Genomic DNA, 11409 nt, shown 5'->3' on the forward strand with positions numbered 1-11409 from the left:
TGTGCTATAAGGAAGCTGAGTCAACAAATAAAGGAACGCTGATGTCATCCTATTCAAATGAGCAGGACTCTGTTTTAAATGAAAAGTTGTCACATTTGTATAATTCAAACACACAAAGCACATTGAACACACAGGTACAGCACAGGTAAATATTCTGTCCAAACCACAGCGCAACATCATATTTGAATTTAACTTTATTCATTTTCGCCCTCAGTCTCACGACACTGCAGGTCAACACAGGTGTTTTTGTGTGTTTTTGGAAACAAAACAAAAAAAATTGAATTATAAAACTTTATGAGCTCATCATCCACACCCCGGTGACTCTGCAGCGGCCCCCCCCCTCTCTGTTAATAAATGACTGTTCTTTAAGTTAAGGGAGATGACGATGACGAAGATGTTGCCTAAGTTTCTATTGTGTAAAATGTTTTCATCGTTGCTCAGAACCGATAAGAACATGATGGTTAATTACTGACAGGAAGATGAAAAATCTGCTCATAAAAGTTGGAGAATGGTTAAGAAGAAAAAAAAAGGAGTGACCACGAGGAAGATGATGTCAATTTATTAGGTAAATAAATTGGGTAACACTTTAGATTAGGGAACACATATTTACCATTAACTAGGTGCTTATTAATATACATATAAGTATCTTACTAGCTCCGTATCAGTAAATATTAAAGCAGAAGTAAGCGATCCGGTCGTTTTGGCTAATGCTGCGTTCCAGGCAGGCTTTTGAAACCGTAAATTACAGCTTCAAGTCACAACTTACGACTTTGTAGCGTTCCAGGCAACCCATTTGTGTTTTTCCGACCTGTTTTACCTGTGAAAGTCACTATAACGGCCACTCGTAACTTCCGACCCGTGAACTCGTACCAGATCGAACTGGTACGACTTCACAGGTCGGAAAAACACGAGTTACGAGTTGCCTTGAACGCACCCTAACAGTCCTCGTCCCTACGTCACCACATTCAGGCGCATCCCTTGGCTGCACACACAGCCCTTCATGCCGTTCTCTCTCCTCATTGGATAAAACTTGTAGGATACGAGAAAAGTTTTCTCCTCGGCTCAGAGCAGAGCAGAGTGACTGACAGACCCGTGTTTCGGTCCAAACACTCTATGTAAGTGATTGCTGTCGGAAGATATAACTATTTAAGACTTATATTAACACAAAAATATCGCTTACTTCTGCTTTAACTCCTAATTATCGCTTATTCATTGTAAATTAATGCATTGTTGTTTCTGAATAATGATGTGAATAACCAGTGGGTTATTAATTGGGGCCTTGTACAGGGGCAGTAGCACAAGAACAATTTGCAATGAATAAGCCATAATTAGGAGTTAATATCAGGAAAAATCTTAATTCATGGTGTAATAGAGGTAGAATAAGGCTATGTAGAATAAGGTGTTAATACGTGCTTAATAATTACTAATAAGGAACTAGTAAGCTACTTATATGCATATTAATAAGCACCTAGTTAATGGTGAATATGTGTTCCCTAATCTAAAGTGTTACCATAAATTGTGTGTGTGTAGAGCAGTCGTTCCAATTTTAAACATCATTATCCTCTGAACACAAATCGCACAGAAACTCGTGTGATAAAACATGACATGTTCTACATCCTCTATCTCTAAAGGCGACAATTCCCGTGCATCCTTCATGTCGGTTCCAGTTACACTCAGTCTGAAGTCGGAATTTCCAAACTCCGAGTTGGAATTAACATCGTCTGAAGTCGTATTATCCAATTTAGAAAGTCAATATTTACTGTTTAATTAATTTCTCTGGTAATTGTTTGGTCTTAAAATCATCCATGTACACGGTTCTGTTCAGTTCTCATCCCAGCAGTAAACCCGGGACTCCATTAGAGCTTTTAGCACTTCCTGTTCCCTCGTCTGAAAGTCAATACGTTTTGGGTTTTTTTGAACACTTTATTTATAAAGTTTTTAGGTTTAAACCACATATAGAACAACAGAGACAATATACAATGAAACAAAAAGAACAGGACAAAACAAACTGCCAGTCCACAGAGATATAAACATGTAAAAGTTACAGTTATGAATGTCAGCTCACACAATACGTTTTTTGAATGGGATTTTGGTAAAATACCTCACATTCTGCTGCACTGTAGACTCCATTATACGGATATGTGGCTCTCGGCTGGAGCTAATTTCATCACAATGACTTGTAATGACACCAAAGTTATTTGGGTGAGGAAATGATTGTACTTTATGCTAGAAATAAGGTCCAGATTGTAAAAAAAAAACCCGGCAATTCCCCTTTAAAGGTGCTGGATGGATCTCTGCACAGTTCACACTACGACTTGTGATCGTTTCAGCCATCAGCAACTATATTTAGCTGCAATATGATAAAAAATGTATATAATAATCATGTATTTGAAAAGTTCACACAGTGAGGGATGTTTCACTTCAATTCTTTTATATCAAAGCTTCACGGTCACAAATCACCAAGTTGTGTTGTTAAAACATCCCATGATTCAGTCACATAGTGTGAATATCATATACTGTATATGTGTGTGTGTGTGTGTGTGTGTGTGTGTGTGTGTGTGTGTGTGTCCATGGGATGTCCAGCAGCTCTGTTGACAGACTGTGTTGTTGTCATCTCCAGGGCAGCAGTGTGCACAGAGAGATATTGTAGAGGAACAACCGCAATAAAAGATGGAAGAGACTCTGATGTAACGAGGCTCATAACTAAAGAGGAATTAAAAAAACAGCACAATGCAAATAATGTGTTGTTGTCCCTGTCGCTGTGGCTCCGTCTGCTGATGGATGAAACTTAGATACTGTCCGCCTGGTTCTAGACACGTTAACATCGACTCAAACTCTCAGAACTCCGGTAACTCATCCTTCATTTTCCAATATTTCAGTTTCTGTCCAAGTTTAAATAACATTCCCAAACATTACTGGAGTAGATTTACTTTAATTCTGCCCTGTAATGCTTTTACTGTCATCCACAAGTTTTATTTTGAAAGCTGAAGTTTCAAAAACATATTTAAAGTTTAAATTATGATGTTTTATTATACATTAAATTACCTGCATTGTAATATTTATTCAAATTCAAATTCAAAACAACTTTATTAATCCCACAAGGGGCAATTCATTTTGAGCAGCAGGTTGTCGTGGTTTATATACGTAGCCTACATGGCCCACAATAAATATTAGTGTCAATATAGTCAATACAACACACATCAGACAGCATTTACACACTAATGCATCAGTAATAAACAATATATTCTTTTTTATTCGCCCTGCCTACACACTTTTTTACTTTTACTTTTAATACTTTAAGTATTTGTTGATGCTCGTAGCCTTTTATATTCAAAGCTTTAACACGTTGATGAGCTACTTCCTCTTCTCCACCACCTCACAGAGCTGTGTTCATAGCTGCAAACTCTAACTTTTGTTTTCTTTCTAAATTTAATTTATATTTCAGATCTGTGAGTTAATGCACATTACAAAACACTTTTACCTCCATCTCCTACTTTTGATATTTATCTCACCCTGTGTTCTCCACAGTTACAGTTACCGTCTCTCAAAACAAAAGCTATTCTCTCTTGTTCATTTGTATTTCAGACAATAAACAGGGATAAAACATCTTTAACGTCATTAACACAAAAATGAAAGCAGCTCAGACTTGTTTTCCCTCTTTTAACCAGTGTTTAAAAGTCTTTCTTACAAATTTGGTCCTAAAAAGTATCATCTATGGGAACAGTTGAGACAAACTAATCTGTCAGCGAGAGGGGAAATAAAAAGCTGCTTGTATAATATCTAGAACGACAAACCCTCCTTCCCAGAATCCACTCCTGCTGCAATAAGACACACTTGTGTCAACACAGAAATGCCAGTGGAATTAATCGTTGGTGGTGGTTGCCGGGCGGAAAATCAACATGCGGTTCTGAAAAATGTTGCAATGCAATGTCGCCGAGTATTTGCATGAGATAAAAAAGTGAGGTCAGGGAGGTGTGTGTGTGTGTTTGTGTGTGTGTGTGTGTGTGCGTGTGTGTGTTAATACACTGGTTGCTGGGTATGTGCCATGTCGGAGCCACACAGAGCTGGGATGTGGTCAGGCAGCGAACACAGAAACAAGGTGTTTGTCTGGAAAATGGTTCATTATGCAAAGGTCAAAGGTCGTCTTTGAGGAATAAAGCATCGGCTCTGACGACGTCCACTCCCTGGTTAAACAATGACACAATCTTTCACAGATATAGATGAAAAAACCTCCTTTAAAAATTGCTCAATGTCATGAAACGACTGTTAAAACAGCAGAACATTTAGATTTCATAGAAACAAGAAAGTCAGAAATCAAACTTCCTGATGATGATTCTGGGAAGTTCAGTAATTCAGACACTCATGACAGTTCCCAGTAATTAATTTTTGAAGGGATAGTTCAACATTTTGGCAAATTGGTCCATTGCCATAATCCCTATAGTCATAGCAGCAGGTTCGTTACCTTTAATTGTCGGTGCAAGCTATTTTTAGAACGGCGGAACAGAGCCGTGAGCTGCTCAGAGCTACGCTACGGAGGCTCATGGGATTTCTTGGTTTCCCTCATCAAACTCATCAAATACACAATCCAACAACTCCACAACGCTCTGGTGGACAAGTTGTGACCTGCACATTCACCACACTATGAGATAATAACAGAACGTTACCAGACAGAGTTGTTTTAGAGGGAAATGCAGAGACTGTTTGATGAAAAACTGTCCCTGAACGCAACATGCATCAGCGGTTTTGCATGAATTTCCCTCTAAAACAACTCTGGTAACGTTGTGTTATTATCTCATAGTGTGGTGAATGTGCAGGTCACAACTTGTCCACCAGAGTGTTTTGGAGTTGTTGGATTGTGTATTTGATGAGGGAAACCAAGAAATCCCATGAGCCTCCGTAGCGTAGCTCTGAGCAGCTCGCGACTCTGCTCCGCCGTTCAAAAAATAGCTTGCACCGACAATTAAAGGTAACAAACCTACTGCTATATGACTATATGGATTATGGCAATGGGCTAATTTGCCAAAATGTTGAACTATCCCTTCAAACAGCAGCACATTTAGATTTTATTTGCTAAAACAAAGTCAGAAATCAAACTTCCTGATGATGATTCTGGGAAGTTCATTAATTCAAACACTCATGACAGTTCCCAGCCATTTTTAACTTGTGTGTGTGAGCTGTCAACATGACACACTAGCTAATCCCTCACTTTGTGACATGCAGCATTAATCATTGATGTGTGACGGCTCCAGAGGGAAATAAACAAAACACGTCTTTGATAACGAGAAGGAAATGTTTGATCTGTCGAAATAATATGATTATATATTATATAGTCTGATGTGACGACCTCGTTTGGAGGATCCACTGGGCTGTCAGATGTGTGGTGTCAAACTTCATCATGTTTCCAGCTTCATTTTCATAAAAACATCCCGACTGTTAATTAACAATTAGACAAATGTAAAAAAAAAACAAAACATCTCTTACAACGTTAATAACCAGTTATTTCCTCTGTGATGTGTGTGAAGAACTCCTATCAGCTTTTGTGTGAGAAAGTCAGACGTCGTGTTGAACCACGGTCTTTGAACGCATCTATTTTTAATGGCTGAGTTGACACAGGTGTGTTTACTGATAGACTTTCTAAGACTTAACACAAACATGACTTCACTGCTTTTCATATGAATTAAATGTGACGTTTATGCACACACACACACACACACACTGGATGTGTGTTTGTTTGCACAGTGGTGTTGATTCAGTCTGAATTCATCGCCCATGACATTAGAGATATTAGAATATCTCCATAACGAGACACATCATGTATATTAGCCTTAATGATGAAGGAACACGAGCTGCTCGCTAATGTTAATGATTTATATCATTTTAATAATCCCCCCAAAAATATCAACGTTTCTCCTCATTCGTCTCCAACGTCTGTTCCTCTGATCTGAAACACGATGAGAGGAAAAATACAGGACGATGAAGAGGGCGATGTGGAACAATGATGATGAGGAAGAAGCCGTTGAGAAAAGTGGAAAGATACAGATTTGCTCTTTAGCTCTGGAGAAAACTTCCACCACCTGCAACAACTTGAACAACAACAGCATCAGTGTGTTAATAAAGCATGACAACATGAACAGTCACAATCTGAACGGAGGGAAATCCCTCCAGATGCAGCAACAGAGTCACGTCGTGCAGCTAAAACCTGAGGAGAAGTGATGAAACACAGGATCTAACCACACAGCTCAATCACAATCAGGATGAGTTTATTGACCATTGGTCTATTATAATGTAGAACATATAATAATATAATATAATATAATATAATATAATGCAATGCAATGCAATACAATACAATACAATACAATACAATACAATACAATACAATACAATACAGTATAGTATAGAATAGAATAGAATAGAATAGAATAGAATAGAATAGAATAGTATAATATATGATATTATATTACACAATAATATAATAAGATATGCTATAATATAATATAATAGTCTACCAATACTTTGAAAGAGGATATTTGTCTCTCTGGGGAAATTGGGGACCATACCCTTGGTCTATTATAATGTAAGAACATAGAATAGTATAATATAATGTACCGTAATATAATACAATACAATACAATATAATATAGTCTACCAATACTTTGAAAGAGGAGATTTGTCTCTCTACCAATATTTGACTGAATCATTGGACTGTAATGAAATAAATAATAAATGTCCGTCAGAGCCACGTCATCCAGTATGAGTTCTGTGGATGCTGGGATGTTTTTACTGCACGATCGACTTTGTTTTCATTGATCTGCACCATTTTCCTCAGTTTACCTTGGTGTTACCAGACACCAGACCGTGGCTGAATAAATGTTCACAAAAGAAAAGAGGGCTGAGAAGATTTTGCAAGAGTCATAACTAAAGTGCAAAAGTAAGTTTGCATTATTCACTTTAGCTCTTTGTTTTTTGAGAGTTTGTGTTCATATCTCTGACAAACCACCACAGAAATGGCCTTAAAGAAACAGCGTACAGAGTACAACAGTAAAGAAAGACACAAGAGTATTGAGGGAAGAAGGAGGCAGTGAAAGAGAGATGGTGTCCAACAACGAGAAGAAGAAACTGGAGGTTATGATGAGGGAAAAGAAAAGGAAGTGTGTTGGACGAATTGGATCGATCAATCAGAAAAGAGTGTCCCACCAATCAGCAGTGTCTCTCTCATTGATGAACTTCAGCAAACTTGGTGTGCAAATCCTGGCACGTACTTTAAAAACATGTGGAACGAACGAATGCCTCAGGAGGTTAGTTTGAAGAAAGCGAAGTATCCAATCTGATAATTAAAGTAAAAATTTTGTTGCAAAGTACACCGACTTTTTTTTCCAGGAGGACAGTTTACAATGTTCAGCATTCCTTTCTAACGAGGAGGAAGGGATGTGGTTGTACTGGTTTACATTGGTAGATGAAGCTGTGATCGTTTTTCCATACAAATTTGTTTGGGCTTTTGGCTTGTATTGTGTTTGGTCTATATTGGTGAACATTTGCATTTCAGTCAAAGCATTTTTCTTTTGACAGACACTCTGAGGTATCCATTATGATTCCAGGCTGTATATTTGTTTGTTTGCACCTCCAACCCATAATGGGACTGTACTGTACTCTCTCACTCAGGCAAGTCACTGTATGCAAAAAAGAAAAAGGAAAGTTGTTGTGAGAACAAACCTACGCTCTTATTTAACCAAATGAGGAGACCCAGGTGAGTGGTGACATCATCACTTTCAGCTCCAGGAATTTGAAACTGACTTTTTCTTTATCAGCAGAAATATTTGTAGATGAATGAGGACGTTGCTCGGACAAACCAGCGCCGTTCACCTTCACGTCTCTGAAGCTTCTGCTCTGGTTTCAAACTGAATTAATAAAAGTGTAAAAATGTCAGTTTCATTCTTACCTGAAGTCCACAGACTGATTATTTGTAGGCTACTCACTTTTTTTTTATTTATTTAGCTGTGGTCAAGTTAAAGCCTCAGTTTGTAGTATTGGGGCTAAACCGTGACATCCAGCGTTCAGATTCTAGTCGCTCACCCCTCCCATCGGCAAAGTGACGGTGGCCGCCAAGGACAAACACGTTCTCAAACTAACCGCTAACTGCTAACAATATCTTTGACCAATTAGCCTACTGCCATTTTTAAAAAAATCATTCTTATTTTTTTTTAACACACGTGCAGACTTCCACACGTGCCTTCCGTCATATTTCACAGCAAAGAGTAGGAGGACTTAGAGGTGTTTGGCTGCACTTTGTATAAAAACAGCTCAACATTGTGAGATGTAGCCTAGCTGCTAATGCTAACTAGCACCGTGAGTGTTGTGTAACGTCAGAAAAAAACAAAAACAACTGCGTTGATCATCCTCCGGGCACGAGCCGAGTCACAGACACTAAATAATAGAGCGTTTGAGCCTAATTTGTTCTCTTTCGCGTACCGTATTCAAAGATGGCGATGCAACATGACAGCCTGGGTGGGTGCACCTACCACCTATGTATTTGTAAACAACTTATTCTGAGCTACGAGACGGCTTTCATTTGTACGCAGTTGTGATTAGACTTCGGTAAATACGTATTTATGAAAGCAATATTTGATTTTTGCTAATAAAAAGCCAAATAAGTTACATAGTACTGTCCCTTTAAAGTTTTCAAAGAGAGTTCAGTTCTTCACAAATAAACCTGAAGCTGTTGTGCAGACGAGACGCTAACGAGGTTAAGTGGAGGAAAAGTTTGCGAGCTGAACTTTTAAAGCGTTCGATAAATAGGTAACAAAGGTCTGCATGTTTTTATTATACGGCTCTCTGAGATCTTACATAACCACAGCAGATGAGCAGCAGAGCATCGTTTCATGTCCCACTGAAGCCAATTTAACCTGAGATGTTTGAGCCCATTTAGGTAAAAATAAAACCTCCACAACAAGAGCGTGCAGAGAGAGAGAGGACGAGGACGTTATTATGTTTTTATTCTGAGAGAGTTTCTGCTCCTGCATGTCGTCTCATTTTGGGAAAATAAAAACCTTGAAATGGAGCAGGTCAGATAAGCAGCTGTATCATTTAAACATTCATATCAAAGTCAAGTCGACCTGAGAGGTTTGATCCCAACCTGCTGGTCCTGCACCTCAGAGAGCTGCAGAGTCATTCAAATCATATCAAATACAAAAAAAACCAAAAATAAAAAAACTGCAGTGATAGGATGAGTCTGCAGAAAGAAATAACGAAAAAAAATCAAGTTTCATATTTGTGTGGAATAATCAACAGTGTCAGTTCCGGCTCTGTTTGATTAAGTAAAGCTCTAGACTGTAATATTTGGTTTTTGGGTTTGGTCTCTATTGTTCACTGCTATTTATAGTCGGACGATAAAATCAGTCAAATATGAGAGGAATTTCCTTGTGCACCGAACATGGCAACGTCATTGTCACCGCCATTTTAGCACAAACTGTACAAAAAAAACCTCACCTTTATTTAGTTGTTATGACTCGGTTGATCCATTAACTTTTCCTCCAGGTCGTCAACATTTTTTAATAATTAGCAACACACTAACAAGACGAGAAGACAAGGCAAGGGCGTCGCCATATTGGTCCAATCCATACTGGAAGTCACAACCGGAAGTTGGCAACCAAACTAAAGTTTGCAAAAAATTTAAAAGTATATATATCAAACCAAGTAGATAAATTAGATTAAAACGGAATAAGTATAAAAGATCTGTGGCGGACAAGGGTGACGCCATCGATCCAATCCATTCCAGAAGTCACAACCGGAAGTTGGTGGTACGGACCTGGACGGAGCGCTGAATAAGATATTATTTTTATTTTTGAAAATTAATAATTTCAAGTATATTAAGGCATATTAACAACAAGAATGAAGACATCTCAGCAGGGCACATTTAAGGGTTAAAACTAAAATTATGTAAATTATATGATATGATATAATGAACAAGATACAGGAAAAAAGCTACTAAATCCAAACTACCGGTTGGATTTAGTGCCGGATGTTATGAATGAATGAATGAATGAATGTGTTTATTTCGATCACATCATCAAAATTTCTACAAAACAAACAAAAAACAAATTCAAGGTAGTAACAAGTACTATATAGCTGGTTGAAAAGGGTTGCTGAAGCAAAGCTTATAGCTGCTGCACCCTCGTTTCTCATTTCATTATAAAAACCATAAGCAGTCTGATGGGAAAGGCACATACATGCATACACACATATACATATACCTACACAGTACGCCCCCCACCGACCATCCTATAACTATCCACAAACCTACACAACTCAAAAACAAAACAGGTCGAAATTTATAGGTTACATTACACAACCCATATCAATCCTCAACTACAAACATACGCTAGAAAACAGTCAGAAACAAACAAGAAAACTTCACGTTTGTTGCAAAATTAAGTTAATTATTTCCCTGATCCTTTGTTGTTGATGTTCACGGTGCTGGAAGTTCCTTTTTATTTTATTTTTTAGCTGTGACCTGAAGTACCTTCTCTGACCTTTGGACAAAGACAAAAGGTTAAAACACTGATTGTTGTTGTTCTCTGTTTCCCATAATTATACGGTAATTAGCCTGATTCCCTCCAAACACAAGACCTGTATTGTTTATTGTGTTTATCATTGTGTAGCCCATTGTGTTCCCATTCAGGCTCAACAGACACATCTCCTATATAACAGCCTATATGACACCAGTCTCTGCATGAAGTATAATTTTAATGCATTGTTCAGGTTGTACCATGACAAATGTCGTTTTTAGGGGTATTGTATGTCAATGGAAATTGAAAAAGGAAGTCAAGAGCCGGAACCAGCCTTCAAAGTAAAAGCTCTGCGTTTTGAAGCATGTTGCGGTCAATTTAAGAGCAAAACCAAATAAATACAAACTCACAACAAATAGCCTAAATATTAATTTATAAATGATATAAAGTGATATTTCGGACATCCCTATGTTGTTGTATATATGTCACCTATACATGGCTATATGAAAATATATGTACAAAAAACAACAGAAAATGTAAAAAAAAAAAAAGAAAATATATTTTGATTTTTCATGTTATATGAATGTACAGAACGTGACGAAGTATTTCCTGTAAGAGACAAATAGACTAAACTAATCTAATATTGTAGCCATAAAGGTCACTAATGTTAAATTGAATAAATGTTACATTTATGTGTTGATGTTGATGTGAGGTGCGCAGGACCCCCTCGAAAACGAGTTGCGGCAACTCAAGGGGTTTATCCTGCTGATAATAAACAACTTAAACAACAACATTTATGTTGATTTTTTTTCTTCTTTTTCTCTGTGTGTAAAGCACTTTGTGTTACATGTCTATGTAGGAAAAGTGCTCTATAAATAAAGTTTGATTTGATTTACAAGTTCAT

The sequence above is a fragment of the Trachurus japonicus genome, chromosome 8 (assembly GCF_045865225.1).
Source record: "Trachurus japonicus isolate A0001 chromosome 8, Traja_1.0".
Taxonomy (NCBI): Eukaryota; Metazoa; Chordata; class Actinopteri; order Carangiformes; family Carangidae; genus Trachurus; species Trachurus japonicus.